The sequence below is a fragment of the Thermobia domestica genome, chromosome 13, assembly GCF_964235325.1.
Source record: "Thermobia domestica chromosome 13, izTheDome1.hap1.1, whole genome shotgun sequence".
Lineage (NCBI taxonomy): Eukaryota > Metazoa > Arthropoda > Insecta > Zygentoma > Lepismatidae > Thermobia > Thermobia domestica.
Genome location: NC_137466.1, coordinates 101,199,893 through 101,219,508, shown reverse-complemented (window position 1 = coordinate 101,219,508; position 19,616 = coordinate 101,199,893). Strand labels below are relative to the sequence as shown.

The following is a 19,616-nucleotide window of genomic DNA, read 5'->3' as shown; positions in this document are numbered from 1 at the left end:
AGGAAAGTTCTCAGAGGAAAAGGTGCTTAAAAAACTTTAAAAAAATGCAACACAGATACTTTTCACCTCAATTGTAACTGAATTGTAATATAAATTACATACCTTCTCTGTCTACACACCTACGCATCTCTAAAGTTGTCTCTATTTGAAGAAATCTTTGTAAATGTTGAAGCACCTTTCCACATCCACAAAGACCAGCAGGGCAAGCCTTGTGTTCACCCCTGGCAACTCGTAGATGTTACGAATCTAACAACATTCGGATTCGTCTGAAAATTAATCTCAACCATTCCTTTGGCAAAGCTATCTATCTACCTGTTATCTCACGGCAGTTGGTATCTCTCAGTTCTTTTCCTAAACGTTAGTTCAAGTTTTTAATGGCAGCCGTCACATAACTCAAGATATAGTACATTTCTATTTGCATCCACGAGTAATCTCCAGCTGCTGTAAAAGTTGGGAAGATCCGCATATTGCATCTGCATCGATTGGATCTATAGAAAGCACCCACTGTTTGATCTTGGCAAAATTCTGACACATTCAATCCACGATTATCACGAAATTTGAATTTTAGTTTCAGTAATATCATATGAAAGACAAGGAAAGATAATTGGAGACAGATTAAAGGGATGGAAAATTACCTGTATTCCCAACCAGAAGCAACAAACGACACCTCGAGTACTTTCAAAAAGTACATTTTCGCTTTAAAAAAAAATACTTAAAAATCCTAACCTAAGATATAAACCTTTCAGCAGATGGGATCAAGGTCAACCATTGTGTTTCAATAAAAATGCAACAAATTTCAGTATAATATTATATGTAATATTTATGTCTGATTAAAAATTAGGAAAAGTCAGATTTATTTTTAAAAGTATGACCACCTTAATCTCTGCTCTCCGACATACACAAGATTTACACATTTTAAACTAACACATGCACATTACAAATTAACCACAACGTTCCCCTTTAAGAGAGATTGTTCTACAATCAGAAACACACCATTCGCTACATTCTTCACTTAATGTCAATAAAAGCACTATACTCATCGAAGAAGCAAAACACCACGCTTAGTTTTATGGTCGGATCCCTCCTTCGAAGAAAGAAAAAAAATGTGTAGTAAAAATCGTCGTACCATGCATAGTGAGAAAGGAATGCATTTCAATTAACAATAACCCTGAAGTATCAGGCTGATGACAAACTACAAAAGTTGTGTGGTACCCACTGTTTTACGTACGAGGCAATGCTATGGAGTTTTTCCAGCAGTAGAAAATTACGTAAATGATATTGCCGTCATCAAATATGTTCCGTTCCTTTACCTCACGATGTACACACAAAACAGCAGCAAATACTGAGGAATGTGTTATTTCTTGAACAATAGTACCCCTTAAAAATTCCATAAGACCCGGAGGATCCGTGTCCGTCAGTTCAGCAGAACAACAACTTGGAACTTTATACGACGTATAAAAGAACATATTTCCGTAGTTTCTAGATTAAAGCTCAACCACAAAATTTGTAAATTGGTCATGAACTTCGATCTGGCACAGACCCATCAGTATCTACATTGATATAGACTGTACACATCTCCGATTGTTACTTACATTTTCTTTAAAATAAAAGAAATTCATCAATACACATGGCATTAAGCCAAAAATTGGCAACAACGACAAATAATACTATACAATATATGAAAAAATCCAATCATGGTTGCTTTACTTCAGAAAACTCGTACTTCACACGAAACACACTGTATTATTTCCTTCTCTTTGCACTTTTTCAAACGCTCAGTACTGGCATACCATGCTGTCCTTGATCATCTTAAGGCAACAGCTTTACAACATTAGTTATGTGGATTTAGTATGTGCACTTTCCACACAGTATGTTCAGAAAACAATTCATGAACAAACATGTACGGGGCTAGATGGACGTCAAAACAAACCTGTTCCTAGTTAGAGGTATTGATACTGAAGAGTTTCGTGTCTATATATCACCGATAAATGTAGGTCACTGAAACGATGAAAATTCACACTATGTGCGTACACTCAAAATCAGCATTTAGAGTCCTCAAAGGGCAAAATAAACAAATAAGACGTGTCTTAAACTGCTTCAATCTGAACTCTAAACAAAAGTTTTCTTACTCGTACGAAGCAGAGAAGCTCTGTAAATATTCATTTTTATTACGACTTTGTTTTAAAAAAAAAAACAAAAATCTTCACTTACGCAACGAACTTAAGCGAAAATAGGAGAATCTTTATTTATTTAACTGATACTCACTCAAACAGCTTAAATATATAGACAAAATTTAAAATAGGATCGGACTGGTTAAGCTGAATCTTTTTGAGCTGCTTGCATTTTGGGGAAAACCGTACCATTTAGTAGTTCTTAGGAAAATTACCTATTGCTGTTCTAATAAATTCTTCAGCTTACTTTAGCATCCTTGCGGAAAAAAAAAACTGAAACGACTATTCCAGCAAATTCTATTTTTTTAAAAAAATGACACTGTTTAAACCCCGAGATTAGAAGTTGCAAGCCTGCAAGCATTTATCTTGTTACGAACGTACACTGCTGACTGATGATATGGTAGTGCTGCAAACCAAAACAGACAAGTAAAAACCCATGCGTATCTCAGTAGTTTTTGTTGGGAAAGAATGTGTCTATAATGTTACCTGTAAAAAATTGCGCAACGAGTGCATTCACATGATTCCTATCGAAGTAGGATCATGGATGACTGCAGTGAGGCTAAACACAAATATTTGTATCAGAAGAGCTAGATGTTCCCACAAGGAGACATTTCTCGATTATGGGAAGGCGATTTCAACAAAACGGAAATTTGCACCAATGGTTTAGTATTGGATTAAATAATGGCTCACGAGATTTGGTATTTAGCCACATCTGCCAGACGATAACGGCTGGCGACAGCAGGGTTACTAGGGACCTCTCTGCCACCAATGGGATGACTGTTTCCAGACATATAGTGTACAGACGGTTACATGAATATCAGTGTGTGTGTCCCATTGACCGCAGTTTACAGACAAACTCATGTAACCTGATATAGCGCATATCGTAAATGAACACACAATCAGTGGGGCTGTGTATTGTTCACAGGCGAGTTCAGGTTCAGATATAAAGTGACTGTCGCCGTATCTGATTTGGAGAAATTTGAAATCCTTTACAGGTCCTTTAACATTCGAGATCGGGATAATTATGGGGAAGATGGGAGCACATTGGAAATCACATTCTTACAAGTGTTCTGCAGAACGGAGAATTCTTGCAGTCCTCATCCTCCACCATGTAACGCTTTTAATGGCTCCGGTGCGTCCCGACCTCCGTTGTACGTCCACACGAGTGGTCATGGACAATGAGTAATTTGAGATGAATATTAGCGGAATGGCGTGGCCATCTTGCTCTTCTGATGTAAATCCTACTGAACATGATATCTCCTCAGACGAGACATTATGGAATGTCAACCAGGCCCTAGGATTGAATCTGAATGAGGTGCGTTAATGCAAGAGTGGGATGCCATAACCCAACTGTTGTTGGATAACTTTGCGAACAGCCTGCTCAATCGCTAAATCATATCATACAGTCCAAGGTAATTCATACAGGCTACTGACACCTTTTCAGCATCCGAAGGAAACGCTTGACACACAATATTGGATGATTCCTTCCATGTTAAGTCTTACCTCTTCTACAGGCTCCAACTGGACAGAGTGGCACAGATCATTTCGAAGTGTTTGCATACAATCTATTGTAATACCATAGGCTGCAGCTTACACTACCTCAATTATTTTTAACCTTTGAGTATACTGACAGTAATTTTCCAGTATACTGACATTATCATACAGAATTGGTGAACAGATTGAAATAGTAAAAGTAGCATAAGCAGGCTTTAAAAAAAATCGTCTGGAATATGCAGGATGCGGTATATACACTGCAAAAATGAAAAGAAAGAAAAAGCTTTCACAATATGAGTGTTAAAGAAAAATTCGAGTACAGTAGAAAACAGTGATGATGATTTTATAAAAAGGAAGAAATGTTGTGAAGATAATTAAATAGAGATAAACAAAGCTGGTTAACAAGGATTTAGGAAAACAGGCACAGGAAAAAAATAGCACCACTGCGGATGATAAAACAGAGGGCAATTCTCACATGAAGGGAATATGAAAAAAAAAAAATGTTCGCTGACAGTGACTTACCTATAACGCAGACCATTTACGATAAGACTCGTCATAATTACTTACCTGAATTTTACCGATGAAGCCTTAGGGAAATTACTCACAAACTACTGTCGTACAAATCTACGCAAGAAGTAACTAGCCTAATGATTTCGACTACTACTAATATTACAGAAGACCTGCCACCACTCAATTTTCACCTACATTCCATAAAATTGTAACAAGTAAGTTGTTACGCACAAAAACATGAAGGATACTTTAAATCGACTACATGATACAGAACAGATTACACGTGTGCTATCGAGACAACGTCAACAACACAAAAAACTCTACAACCCAAACGTTAACCACTACTGTGTAAATTTAGAAATTATTCCAGTTAAAAAACAAAAAATAAATAAATAAATAAGTAATCCATTTCATTGACCACTAATCTTGGTGACTACAATCATTAAATCAATACTTGCTCGAGACGTAACATCAAAAATCTATTCGATCATTAAACGTCAAACCAACATACCTTACAACTAGTCCATCTTAAATTTTAATAAAATTTAGTAATTTCGTAGTTAATATTGAAAAAGGACTTAGGAGAAATTTTTGTCCATCCCGTCCATGCTGTTCGTCTGTCCTTTATGGATCTTAAAAATCGCTAAAAACTTCTCTCTTTACTTAGTTTTGTTCGGAACGTAACAAAATGCTCTTTCTGAAGATATATATATAACAAGGGTAACTTTAGTACAGTGAGAGATTAAGGGTACCCAATTTCACTTTTATTATCTCACAGGCTAATGTGTGCGTCTGAGGTGTATATGGTTCCGGGTTCGATTCCCGGTGAAAGAGTACAAAAATTTAATTTCACAATTATTCATTTTAATTAATCATCCGCCTCCTTTAGCCTGAAGGGAATGACTGTGGAACGTTAACTTCAATATATATATATATATATATATATATATATATATAACAAATGTAAACTAACATCAGAATTATCAACTAGGACAGACGTGGGATCAATTAATATCAGAATCTTTCTTAGAAAGCATTTAAATTTAACTATAATAAAGAGTGTGTTTAATATACCTACTAGGTTCATAACATTACCTCCTCGAATTTGAATTCAGTCTGCTATATGAAAGTACTAGGTTGAATAGTATAACATCCAACACAAGTCACAAATTCCTATTCCTGAATTACAGTTTCTCTCAATGGCAGCGTTAATCCGATCTTTTACAGTCTACATTTACTCAGTAGGGATATACAACGAGAAAGTCGCACATGCTTAACCTACACATATCCAATGTTTTAGGAAAATGTAAAATGGAAATGATCTTTGAGAATGGATAAATTTACGAGGGGTTGTTGAAAAGTTCCTAGTCCAACCCACAAGGAGTACAGCTACAACGATGAAATTGTACAGTTTTAAAGAGCATAGCTCTGTATGTATGAATACAAACTTCCATATTAATAATGGAATTCTTAGTGCTTTTCAGGCTCCTGAAGTATCACGTGTGCGCATCCGGTGAATTTAATGAACATCGAGATCAGAGCTTCATTTAATTTTTGTTCAACCAAAAGAAGTCACTGAAGCAAATTTAGGAAATTTGTGAAACACTATGAGACTTTCCTCCACCATATACGGTGGTGAAGAAGTGGGTGGCACAGTTTAAACGTGACGATTTCTCAACAAATGATGCTCTACGTGCAGGAAGACCAAAAAAATCTCCGAAAGCGTGGATAAAATTCGTAACATTATTCTTGGAAGTTGCAGAATCTCAGCAAAACGTGTGGCAGAGATTGTGGGTATTTCTTAGGAACGCTTTGGTAGCATAACTGACACTGACTTGAGCATGTACAAGCTCTCGGCAAAATGGGTTCCCAAAAAATCTGCCAACAAATCAAAAGTTTGAAAATGAGGGTATCAATGCAAGCCATCTCCTGGCCTCAATGCCGCCCAATTTCTGTCACGAATAGAAACCATGGACGAAACATGGATGTATTCCTACGATCCTGAAACGAAACGAAGTGGTGGCAAGTGCATTTCCCAAAGAATTCAAGACAGAAGTTGACTAAGAAAGTATTTGCAACATTCTTCTGGGATAAGGATGAAATCGTATTCATACTACCTGTCCAGGTTAGATATTTGATTACTCTGCATTACTCAGAAAACAAAGACAAATTGAAAATGCAACGCCGCATAAAACTGAAAAGAGGAATTCTGTTTCTTCAGGACAATGCCCTTGTCCATTGAGCATTGTAAACCCAACCGACATTGCATAATCTAGAGCTTCAATGTTTAAATCATCCTTCTTATTCCCCAAACTCAAGCAACACTTGAAAGAACGCCATTTTGGTATGATAAGAAGGTGATTAGTGCTACAGAACCGTGGTGGGTGGAACAAACTTTAGAATTTTTTTTTTTTAACTAGTCTTCAAAAATTGGAGCACCGTACCAGGAAGTGTATTGAATTTTGGTAGAAGTATACAAAATAACTAAAATTTCATAATCCCGCACGCACTCCTTCTGAATTGGGTTACGAACTTGTCAGCAAAATCACGTAATTCTTATTCCGTCCTAATCAGAAACCAGAAACTCCAATTACATTCCTCAAACACCACTGCTGGTTGTACACACATGAACCAAGGTAAATAATTGCGAGAAAGAAAAAAAACTGAATAGGGCGTTGTGGGCTGTTAATTTATAAAATTTAGAATAAAGCTTTGCATATAGAATCCCTTTCCTGATTCGAGTTACTCCACGTAAATTCTGAATATGGGGACTAGCATAAACGAAAAACACGAACTTGCTTCTCCACCATTCTGAGTAAACACGAGATTCGCATCCTCAATGTTTTAACAGGTTCAATGATATAAATGCATAGTTATTAACACTTGATCAAGATAGGCACCTATAAACAGCCTACACGTAGTTGGAACACGATCTACTAGAATGATTACCTTACGTAGGATGAAAGCAGTCTTTAACCTTGGTATCTTTATTACTTATGGCCGACCGGTAAGTCCATAGCCAAAGCATTGATTGTTCTGTCAGAGTCGATACCTCAGCCTTTGCCCCAAGGCAATTAGCTCATATCAGATCCAGAGAAATTGGATATGCCCATTTCCCGACTACACCGAAGTCATGAGTATCTCCCAGTTACACCTAATAGTAGACGGACTCCCCTAGCGAGTAGGAGTCTATGAAGGGCCCGAGCGTTATGGCAAATTAGTACCTTTAGTACAAGAGTATCAAGGTACCGAACCTGACAGTATCACCACAGCCCCGCAGAGCCTAACTGAATTCCAGGAACTCGGAGTTCCAGAGGAGGCTTGCTAATTCCTAGCCCTGCCTAACTCAATACATTCGAGTCATTTCAGAAGTCCTTCACGCCTACTGCATCAATATTTTGGCATGTGCTGCCATAAAGAAACGCTAAAACTATCTTCACAGTATATTGTTCGAAGAAATCTTACTTATACTCTCTTCAGAATCAGAAAAATCGGTTACCATTTTCAAGCTTTAGTACAGATGACTTATTATTTGTAGTATTGGCGATAACACTATATTTGAAATAAATAGTAATCGCGTGAAAGACCGTGTGACCGTTGGAGCATTGCGAATAGTTTTCACGCCGCTACTTTCCTGCTACTTAAATTTTCTTCCTAATTTGCATACTTTTTCCCATTCTTATTTGATGAAGTTGTTGGCGAAAGTACAATAGTGCCTACATGAAACGAGACAAGATTTTGAAGGCCATATTCGTAGATAATGTCCACTCAAAATAAGGTCAAAATTTCATCAAGACTTTCTTACTGAAAACTATATCTCAAAATTTGCCTGCGTACGACTATGAAACAGCAATTCACTTCGTAAGACAGATCTGAGAAAAATTTTCATCAACATTTATCTATGAATAGGCCCTGAGATACTTAAAGATATGTATCAAATCATAAAACACTGACATTCCAATGTGATCCTAGTCGATATCGGTTTTGTGATATTCCTTGAAAAAGAGCATTTCATTACGTTTCAGAGACTGAAATAAATATTCAAAACTTTGTGTCGATTTTAAAACTCTGCAATCAAAATAGCAGCAATTTATAATAAGGACGGTCAAACTTTTCTTAATGTCATTTAAAGATTACCAAACTTCCTCAAACCATTATTATTATTATTTGACGTGAAATGATCAAAATCCCTTCATTGAAGTCGTCAAATAACTAAACCACACAATTAATAAAGAATATTGAAACAAAACTACACGGAAGGTTTAAAGAACTAAACAACAGTAAAGACTGAAACCTTAATCCCACACAATTCGTATTACATGTAAGACTGAAGAATTGACAACCCACCGACATGATGTAGCTATTTCCCGGATTACTACTTGGTAACAAGTACGAGTTCGATCTCCTCTGAAATTGTAACCACATCTCACGGCTCCATCTGACAACTAGCAAGTATCAGCCAAGATGGAACAGAGAAGCGGCTTTAGATAATTACTTTCTGAAGTAGCAAAAAGTAGTACTATCAATCCCACACCCCGTATTTCTCCATCTCTTTCCAGGAGTCCAGTTGACAGGTGTCATCGCTCAAAAATGAGATCGTGGTACCTAAAAATACAAATTGAAGAAATCACTCAATTGACACGAAGTATGAGCTGCAGCAAGATTTACTGGAAGTCCTCGATACTAAGTAAATTTTGTTTTCTATGAGCTTTAGTAATCCTCAATCGTAAAGTATTTGTATATTCTAATACAGTAAAGTACCGCTAGCTTTAACATAGAACTTCTATTTTCAAATACACAGCAAAAATAATTAAGCAAAATAAAATAAAATAAAATAAATACAACATAATACGATTTTATTAGTGAACTCGTAATCTCTATCTCTTAAGGTTCTAGTAACGACAAAACTAGCTATATAACTAAAGCAGTAACATAAAACACAGTAATGTAAAGCATTTCCCAATCTTTTACCTCTCACGAAAATAAATAAATAAAAATAATAGAATTGATAAAAGTGAAAAATATCTGCCTCGTAGACCTATCGATAAAGAACCTCTGCCGCCTTTTAGACCTCTTTCAGACAAAAGATTGTATTTCACTTGCCCTTATGTACATTCATCCATTCTTTTCACACTTAGATATAATCGTGAAGAACAAAACAACAGGGAATATTTCATTTTCAGTAATACCAATGAATCTTAGCAACTGAAACGCAAAGAACACGCGTAGCCTTTGTGTTACTAGTAGATTTCCGTACCACTGACCCGCAAATCTCTTATATTAAAATAATACCCAAGTGTGAATAAGCCACGTATTGTTAATATTGTTCTTTTCTATATCACTTCTTTTAAAACTTAATGTATAATTCGTAATTTCCACTTCGTATCCAACCTGAAAGTCCACTTTTTTTAAATGGTGATCTTTTAATGTTTAGTCTCTTCTTCCTCGATACCTTTAAATTTTCCAACATCATATTCCTCTTATTAACTTGGATTAACCTTCGTATGCGTCCATCATTTCCCCAATGTAAATGCTAACCGCTTATGCCTGCACTTTAATAATTCTCCAATTGCGGATTTTATACTAATTTGAAGATGTGAAATTCAATGGAATATATTAAAAACATATCAATTTATGGGGATAAGAAGAAAAATAATCCCCTGGACAAATATGTTCAGTACTAGTTCCATTGAATTCCGCATCCTCAAATTAGTATAAAACCTGCAATTTACCCAAGCGCGGGGCTCTTATCATTGATATGAGTTCTTTAGACAGATATTAAATGATAGACAAATACTAAGGTCAGTCAAGTTGACGCTGATACTTGCAATCATACGTCACATTTTTCCTCATCATACTGGTTTAATCCTACTTGCTGCAACGTCAATAGCACTTCGCAGAGAGAAAGATAAATGTATAACAAGAAAAAGTACTTATTATATATAATTTTCTAAAAGTCCCCTTCGAAATAGCAATAATTTTATCATAACTTACTACCTTCAGGGCAGTGATTTCTTCTTCAGATTAGCAACTAGAACTAAACTATACTTTTCGACATTGAAATCTCACAATGAAAGCACGTTCAGCATGCAGGTAATGACGTACTTCACACATTAATACTCACAATGAAGGCTCAAAAATATGGGACATTTTGAAATTGAAAATAAAACAAGATGAACCTCAAAGTAAGTGTATTTATGAAAATAAATAGTACACTTTCGCATTAACTGTAACCATCTTTATTAATTAATCACAAGATGGCCTACATATTTCAAAGATGTCGGCTACCATTTGCGAGTATACATTCTTGAAGTCGTTGTCTGTACATCGTACATTGCTGAAGATCTTCAAGGGCTGAATATCAGAATGTTTGACGAAGCCATTTGGGTAAAAATCGGCTTCGTCTTATATCTACACCAGGTTCGACACTTTCCAATTTTGCAAAATTGCAATACGAAAGGCTTAGAAGACGAATTGGACAAGAATGAAGACGAAGAACAGTCACGCAGAAAAATTTATGTGAAAAGGCTGGAGGCGGAGGAGACAATACGCAATTTCTTTAAGCAACAAATAATAATAATAATAATAATAATAATAAACATAGTTACATACCACAAGAGAGTTCAGTTAGAATGGAAAATACAGATACCAAGTATCAGCCGATGAACATTGCTCTATCGTGCAATGATAAATAGATATATGGTGATAGATATTCAGAACGATAGATGCAAAATCAAATATAGTTGATTTGGATGTGCTCTAACTGGAAAGTACGAAACTAAGGTGGTGTTCTAAATGTGTATATCGATGGTATCAAGGTGTCTAAAAGGCAACGAATTTCACATACTCTGTGTCATCATTGTAGCAGCAAGCCTTCTGCAAATGCCCCGAGGAAGAGATAAGGAGTGTCTTGAAACTGTACTTGACTTTATCTTTCGGGTGCTATAAGGGACGAGAATTCTCTTTTCAGTGACCACGAGACTTTGACTCTAAGAAAACAGAAGGACCTAGAGACTATACAGTGGATCAAGGAACTATCTCTATATCTAAATAATATTGATTGAAAATTTAATTGCATACACTCACTGCGATTCTGTTAAGATGATAGATAAAAAAGTCCTTTCGGTCATTCAGTCTAGTGTTACGCACTAAATAAGTGTACTCATTAAGCGATTCTTAAGACATGTTACTTAATATTATCAGATATTTGAATATTATGCCCAGCTAAGAGGCCATGCTGTACGTCCATGGGTCAAAACCGGTGAGATAAAGCTTTTAAAGTGCATAACCGTATTTCCTTTCAATTTCTACGAAATCTCAAGTCAGGCATTCTGATATTCAGTTTAGATGTTGAGATACTTTCTGGAGGTTTGTCTTTAGATGCGCTTTCCTATTCGGTTGAGAATCATAATCAAGTCGTAGGTTTAACCTCCCAAAGGAAGTGTCTTACCAGTAGGGAAAAGGCAGAACGTGTGTGGGGGAAGACAAAACGTCGCTGAAGAGGCTCCTTTACTCTTGCAGAGCCTGAAAAGAAGACAGGTACAGCTCACAGATGACGAGAAGAACCCTAAAATAGGGGTAGCGGGGAAAGGTCAACGACACGATCAAGTCCATTTTCGGTTTTTTGAGGTGTGGTCTATACTTAGATGTCGTCTGCTACTCCGAGTAGTTATATGTGTGCTATTCCGTGGTGTCATTTGAAACCCCTGTGCGAAAAGTGGACGAGCCCATACCTACGTCACACTACTTCTGCTAGGGTTCTTCTCGTCATCTGTGAGCTGTACTAGGATCTGTCTGCTCTTTGACGCGTTATGCCGTGCGTGCGCTTGATAACGTAAGCCTTGAGAAAGCAGGAAGAAAGGAATATATTTGTAAGGACGGATTACGTTGGCTTTATATTTTAAAAGGTAAAAACGTGTAATGTGCCTTGCTATAAGTATAGCAGGTTTTTTGTGTTCCCTCTGTGTAGGTAGGACTTGCTATCTTGTGTAATGACTTCTAGTAGTCTGAGTTTTATGATTTTTGCTTTTTAAACTCTTGAACTTCCTAAGATGTTACAAGAAGTTCTGCACGTTGCTCAAGCTTTTGCTGTAATCTGCATGTAGCCGTTTTATGTCTTATTGGTTGTTTTTAATATGATTTGAAAAATAGAAGAAAATAATATTGGGAGTTAAAAGAGGAAGCTGAAGATAGAGAAACGCGGAAGAAAAATTTCCAACTGGAAGCCTAAAAACTCATTAGTTCAAGGACTCACCAAGAGGCAGAATACTTAATAAATGTACAAATCAGCACTGTCAATTTAGAGTACTGTAATCTGCTTGGAAGATGTCGAGGGTACATCCAAGCCAGATTTTTTTTTTTTTTTTTCACATGTAGAATAAGTGATGAAAGACTTAATGAGAAAAACGAATCCTGTTTTCCATGTTTAGTGCATTGAGATAACATATAGACCTAGAGGTGCCCTTCCCTATGTCGCAATATTGATTAGCGTGGTGTCGATTGTAGCGTTCGATTGGAGATTTCCATACGTAAGATGGCGTATTACGCACGTTTCAGTCAGCTGATATATGTAAAGAAAAAAAGGCACATATCAGAACTCCATTCGTATACAGTGTACAAGCATCAGATAACCAAAATGGTGTTAGTGTATCCAATTCGATTATCGATTTTGTATCCATTCGTGCGTGAATGGATACAAAAGTAGAATAAAATTAAACTATGTTTGTAATAAAATATAAACATGCAGACGGTTTTACCAAATTGAAAATTTATATTGGCATTACTCAAGCAGACGAGTTAACCAAATCTGGACACATTTCTTACTTTTTGAGTCTAGGTTAGAGCTTTGTATTTCTTTTAGCAGAGCATGCACTAAATGAGGAGCTCCATTACTACTTGCAGATTGACTTCCGGAGGACTCTGTATAAACACACCGTGAACTAATGGCATAACAATTACAGTGCACAAAACACGAACTTGTGGTCGGTGGCCACCAAAAAGCACAAAAGTCATGTAACCGAGTCAGGTCAGAAGCTCAGCAGGAGATCCGAGCGGGAGCAAAGGAGTGCGCCAGTAGGGAGAAGGCGCGTGAGCGGTGGAGGGTATACGCATAAACGAGGATAGCGGAAGAGCACATTTACACACACAATACTTAACTAGCCCAACATATGTGTACTATGAAAATTAATAGGTAAAATACAATGTGAAATATTTTTCCGAAGGAATGGAAGTGTGAATATATGTAATTACTGTCAGTGCACAGCACATTGAAATGAATTTTGAGTGACAGTGAAAGCATTGTATGTATGTGCTCTTCCACTATCCTTGTCTATGCGTATACCCTCCGCCACTGACAAGCCTGCTCCATACGCACGCACCACATCGCATACCGCTCGGGCCCCCTGCTGCGCTCCTGTGCTGACTTGGTTGCATAGCACTTGTTCTTTTCAGTGGCCACCTAGAACAAATTTGTTCCTGCTTTATGCACTATAGTGTTTATGCCATACATCCACTCCGTATTAAACAGAGCCGTCCTAAAGTCAGTCCGGAAGTAGTAATGGTGCTGCTTATTTAATGCATGCTCTGCTAAAAGAAATACAAAGCTTTAACTTACCCTGAAAATGTACGAAATGTGTGAAAATGTTAGAAACGTCTGACTGAGTAATGTCAATATAAATTTTCAATTTGGTAGAATCGTCTGCTAAAGTAAACGTGAACCCATTTCTAAATATAGTTTTTTGTACAGAATATCGATAAATAACGTACGATTTGTATAATTGATAAGGCTACTGTTCCTTTAAACAGTGACTGAGGATTATTTTATGCAGTAATTGACATCATTAGCAATTTTTAACGTAGGCAAAGTAAGCCATCTCCCTCTACAACAATACAGTTGCCTTGCCAATATGTCACAGAACATTCGTAGCTTACATAATTTTGGCAAAATTACCAACAACTCAAATACAGTATATGGTTTAATAAATAAGCAAACTTAATAACTGCCTGACAATTCTCTAGGTAGTAGTCTTTACGAGCCTTTCGACAGTGTAAATACAATGCAATGCCTATTCAGCTAATATTATTACAAGTACACAATCACGTTTTATTATCAATTTAAAAATTAAAGGAAAGAAGAAAATGACTTAAGTTTGAAATATGAAATTCCAAAGAAAGCTGATTTCATTCGCCCTAAATTTCTCTTCGGAACACAGATAATGAGCAAATAACACAAAAATGACTTATTATTAAGCTTTACGTGAAAACGTCTCTTTTTCCATACACAATATGGCAGATCAATTCGATATATGCGAGTTCAATACCATCAAAGATCTTGCATTAGAGCACCTCTAGGTCCTTATATTATCTCGATGGTTTAGTTTAGAGCCATGAAAAACTTTTGTTAGTAACCAGGCTTTTATTATCGTATTTCTAGACGTTGTTCTACAGTGATGCGCATATATTATTTACTTTCTCCCCCAAATCACTTGGAAGTGACTCTGACCAACCTGGCAGTGAGTACGGTTTATTTGTAATTGTGAAGAGTATAAACACAGTGTGGACATATAATCAGCATTAAAACTACATTGTATAAAAGACGAATCAACTTGTGCTACGTGGCAACCAAAAAGCACGAATGCTATCTAACCGAGTCAGTACAGGAGCGCAGCAGGGGTCCCGAGCGGAAGCGAGTGGTGGATTTGTAGAGAGCAGTCGCGTCAGCATAGTGAGCATACGCATAAACGAGGTCGTTTACAATGGCTCACCGTAAGTCACAATAGCAGCTCCGGAGCCGTCGATGGATTGAGGGAGATAATGTCATCCCTTTATTCACGACCATCAACGCGCCCTCTGAGCGTTCCTCTACAGTAGACAAAAGTGACACAAAACAATTTATCTCACTTTATGCATTCAACAGATAACGAGTATTTCCTTCACACTACCGTATATGGTCAGTTGATAAATCAGACATCTTAAGAAAAATACCCACTATTACTCAAGCAATACTTCAATGACCATGTATGCCCTGTAAAACGAAAACACTTGACTTCTTACAGTACGCGTTCTGTTAATCAACATGTCTGTGAGAATGAAAACACCGAAATAGGATATACCTATAACAATACTTTTATATCGGTACAAACCCTGTTGAATTACATACTAAAAATGACATTTTCCAGAATATACCTCATTGAGTCACTCGGTGAAATTACCTGTACCATCAAAACATTCATTAGTATCCAGGGTTGGCTGTTTTAAACCAACTTAAAAAAAAAAAAAAAGTTTAAACCAAAAAGCGAAAAATGTTCGCAAAAGTGTAACTATTCGTAAACTGTAACTATTCTTGATGAACACACATTTGTGGATTATCACGTTTCACTCCCGTATATTATCCGTATTACATTCTGAACTAAATTCAGCATTTCATTACTCAAAGAGATTATTACTACAAAAGCAACTTATATATATATATATAAGTTTATGAATATTTCTTTAGTGATTTTTTTAATAGTTTATTATTGTTATGGAATTGCAATCAAAGGAAAATATTGTTTACTATCGATAAAATACATCAAACTACCATACTTTTTGGGAGGGGGTTCATACAAATCCCACGAGAGGCATTTATTGAAATCAGAAGTATCTTTGTTATCTATTTATGTATAAATGGTCAGAGCCAAAGTGGACTCACATAATTCGTATCTTTATTCACTTTTCTTGCCGATATGCAAGGTAAGTCGTTGTATTTCTTTAACTTGGACTAACAGAACTCGTACTGAACTAACTTGGTCCGAATTAGTTCTTTTGTACTCTGCGGCATTTTGAAATTGTCCGTATGTAATTCTGTATAATGGTTTCACTTGCTTTTTTCTTTTTTAAATGACTCTTGACAATCATATCAACAAGTAAAGATAATTACTAAGTATTTTTATCAGTAGTCCTTCGTGAGTGAGTCGGCAGATGTATCGCATTTGTGGCCAATTAGTTCCGGTCTCGAGTTTAAATGGAGGACAATTTCTCTCGGATGTAAGCCGAGAAGCGGTTTGGATTCCACTTTAAGCCAATATAATACCTTCCAGCATAACCCAGTTGTTGCATAATAACATCAAGGCGAAATAAACTTATCTCTGTCCATATGTGATATAAATACATAGAGCAAATAACTTTAGCAAATAGTGTTTGTGTCTGATGAAGAGGACGTTAGGTCCTTGAAACTGTAACACATTGTAAGTATAGTTTTTAATATATTTCATTCTGCTCTGGTCAGAACTGTGTTTTACTTGTTACTCTACAAAAATAAAAACTGGTTTAAACCAAAAAAAAAAACGGGCTTTTTGGATTTTTCAATAAAAACCATGGTTTTTGCCAACCCTGTTAGTATCAAATAAATAAATCAAAGTGATGATAATTGGAAAAAATTGCACAGCGTAGTATATTTCTTTGCCATGAAGAAAAAATCCGTGTTGCAACAAGAGCTCCAAAATTGCAAATTTAAGGCATTTTCAACTTTGTTCGATAAACAATTATTACGTTAATTTAATAATAATAATCATCATCATAATAATAACAATAATGCGATCCCCAGTCCATAATGCTAAATTCAAAACATGAGACTTTAGCAGAAAACACAAACTTCTGGCCAATTTCACTTTTGGCCCTTTATCTGCAATATCCACAATTATTTCTAGTTATCTTGATTGAGAAAAATATATATGCGAGTAGTTATTAGTTTTCTCAAACAGCAACGGGCACTATGGCTATTTTTCTTTTGAAATCTATACATCTGACTTCAAAAAACTAAGCTTGTATTAAAATGAATTTTTAATTATTTTCTTCTTCAAGATCATTATAGAAAGAACTTCGACTTGTTTACTGATTTCCTGTTGAATATACATAAAATAGACACATCGTGTCTTTACTCTTTCATGATCGAATGTCAAGTATATAATATAGTATCTCATTTATTTAATACAAATAATTATTTAAAACAATTATTATTTATTTTCTAAATAACTATTTACAATCTGAACTTATGATTTTGACATTTGAAATTATACCACCCGGCTTCTACATATAACGCCTTAAAATAATAACATTGTGCGTTGTCGTGGTAACAATCAACAATTTCTTGCGTCACACTTTTATTTCTGATAGAACTTACTTGTCAAGCGACAATTAATTTAAAAATCTTTATTAGTAAACAAAACTGTTAGCGTTCTGTTATCAAGAATAATCAGAACGTCAAAATTGACAGTTGCAAAATATGCACGAAAAGTTTCTATTTGTATTAAGCTAATTATGACACTGGTACAGTTCAAATTCCCACAAAATAAGGATTAAAAATGCACTTACCTTAATTCTCGTAATACCAGGCACTTTTATAAATTTCTCGCGAAATATAAAGCAAGCACAACAAAGAACTTCAGTTTCACGTGTTCCTGCCTTCAAGCAAGCGAGCTTATACGAAACGCCATCTCTTGATTCATTTCTTATATACGAAAACAAACGGGGGTTGGGGAAAAAATGACTATCACGATGCAACATGCTATGCGTTGCGATTTCATTTTACATAATTTGTATCATCATCTTTTTTTCTTAAGTGAAAACTAATAAGAAATTAGTAAAAATAATAAAATAGAAACGATATTAATACTATTTATACTGCAAAATCTTATATCGTCCACAATCGACGCTTGCGCATAACATACATCAAGCACGCATGGTTCGATATTCAGTGCGTTTCCGTAAAGTAACGAAACGGCACTGGGGAACAAAATTGGATTCTGAATCTTAATGAATTAGCTTAGGTGTAAAATGATGGAGTTAAAGTAATAATACATTATTTAATATTAATTATTATAAAGTAATAATAATTATAGGTTTTGAAACTTCTATGTCTTTGTACATTTATTAAACGTTTATTTTGCATGTGCAATTCAATATAATTTTTGCAATAGGTAAGTCTAGGATTATTGATGAATTATTATTATTATTATTATTATTATTATTATTATTATTATTATTATTATTATTATTATTATTATTAAAACTACGTATTTCAGTGAAAAACCATTAGGTTTATGATCAATCGGGATATTTTCATTAGGTATAACAGTGGTGGTGGATTTATTTAATATTTCACATTTGTTTAATTTGTTCTCATTCACATGATGGAAAATGAAGAGAAGTAGAAACGTTTTCCATATTCAACAAAAGTGTTACAACAACAAATAAAAAAGAAAAGCATCACCTCAGGAACAGCCAGAAAAATTCAGATTCAGCAAAAACTTCTGTCTGAAAAGAGCTTAATCTTACCATTAATAACATTTACTACTGTGCGGTTATTGAAAGCTGATGTCTGACAATTGGTTATAACATGTGATACGTTGGAAGCGCTTGCCAAAGAATTTGCAAGAATAGAGACAGCAGCTCTGAAGACAAACTTAGAATGTAACAATATGACAGAATGGTAGTAACGTATGCAGTAACGTACGCAAAGCGAGGGTTTCGGAGTTTTACTCCACTTGAAGAAGATATTATACAAAAATAAACATATTACGCATTAAGATATGCGTATCAGCACCCACTAACCTGCGCAGGACATTGGGAATGTGGGTGCCAAATCTAAAGTACCACCATATAAAATGTCGTCCTCCCCCCCCCTTTCCCCTAAGAAAAGATAGCATCATTGCATCCGACGCTGCGTCGGCGACGCATGGCTCACATGCAGACGGGAAATAATTTACACGTAATCTCTCCTCACTTTGTAATAATTCTACATAAAAAAGTTTCTCTAATGGGGGTGCCAAGGCACCCATGGCACCCACGTTGCGCACGCCTGTGTCAGCACCTGAAAATATGTAACCTTATAGGTTGAGCTCTTCTGAACCCTAGACGAACTCCTATGTGCGTCATGCAGCGTGATTTCTATATAACAAAGATAATAGTACTTGGAATAGTTGACACAAGATTCAGTCCTCAACTAGCGGAAACAGCGTAGTCAGTGATCTTTGTTGCCTAGAAACGGTGTAAAAGAATACTGTGGTGATTAGTGAATAACCCTCTCCTTTTATTGTTTTCAGCACATATAGCTAGCTACCTGTCAGATGCCAACTTACACAATATGCAGCATATGCGCAGCCAGCAAAAAGTAAACAGAAGCGGCAGCTCTTATTAGTTAGTAGACGAAGGTATTTCCCCTTTCTTATTGAATCCAGAGAAACACAATGATTACGTTTTGTCTCTCTAGATGGATAGCCAGCTGATAGTCCCTGGTCAAGGGAAACACCTTCCTATACTGCAGACTGTATTCAAACACTAGCAGCTCTCCCCTATGATCCAGTGCTATCACATACGCCTTTAGCGCACGTAGTCCTGGTTTCGATTCCCGGTGAGAGAGCATTAAAAGTTAATTCATCACTCGGATACCACCTTAAGCTGTAT

The 19,616-nt window shown here is 36.0% G+C and overlaps 1 protein-coding gene across 2 annotated transcripts in view; it reads right to left on the bottom strand.

The window, feature by feature from the left end:
- The window catches only part of msi (RNA-binding protein musashi), a 1,174,907-nt gene extending 1,157,293 nt beyond the window's left edge, over positions 1 to 17,614 (bottom strand). The window contains exon 1 of one of the 2 annotated variants that reach the window (XM_081736197.1): positions 17,526 to 17,614. The gene's annotated coding sequence lies outside the window, so the exon portion shown is untranslated. The remainder of the gene's footprint in view (positions 1 to 17,525) is intronic. The other variant, XM_081736195.1, reaches the window with a different exon arrangement.
- Between the last annotated feature and the right edge of the window lie 2,002 nt (positions 17,615 to 19,616).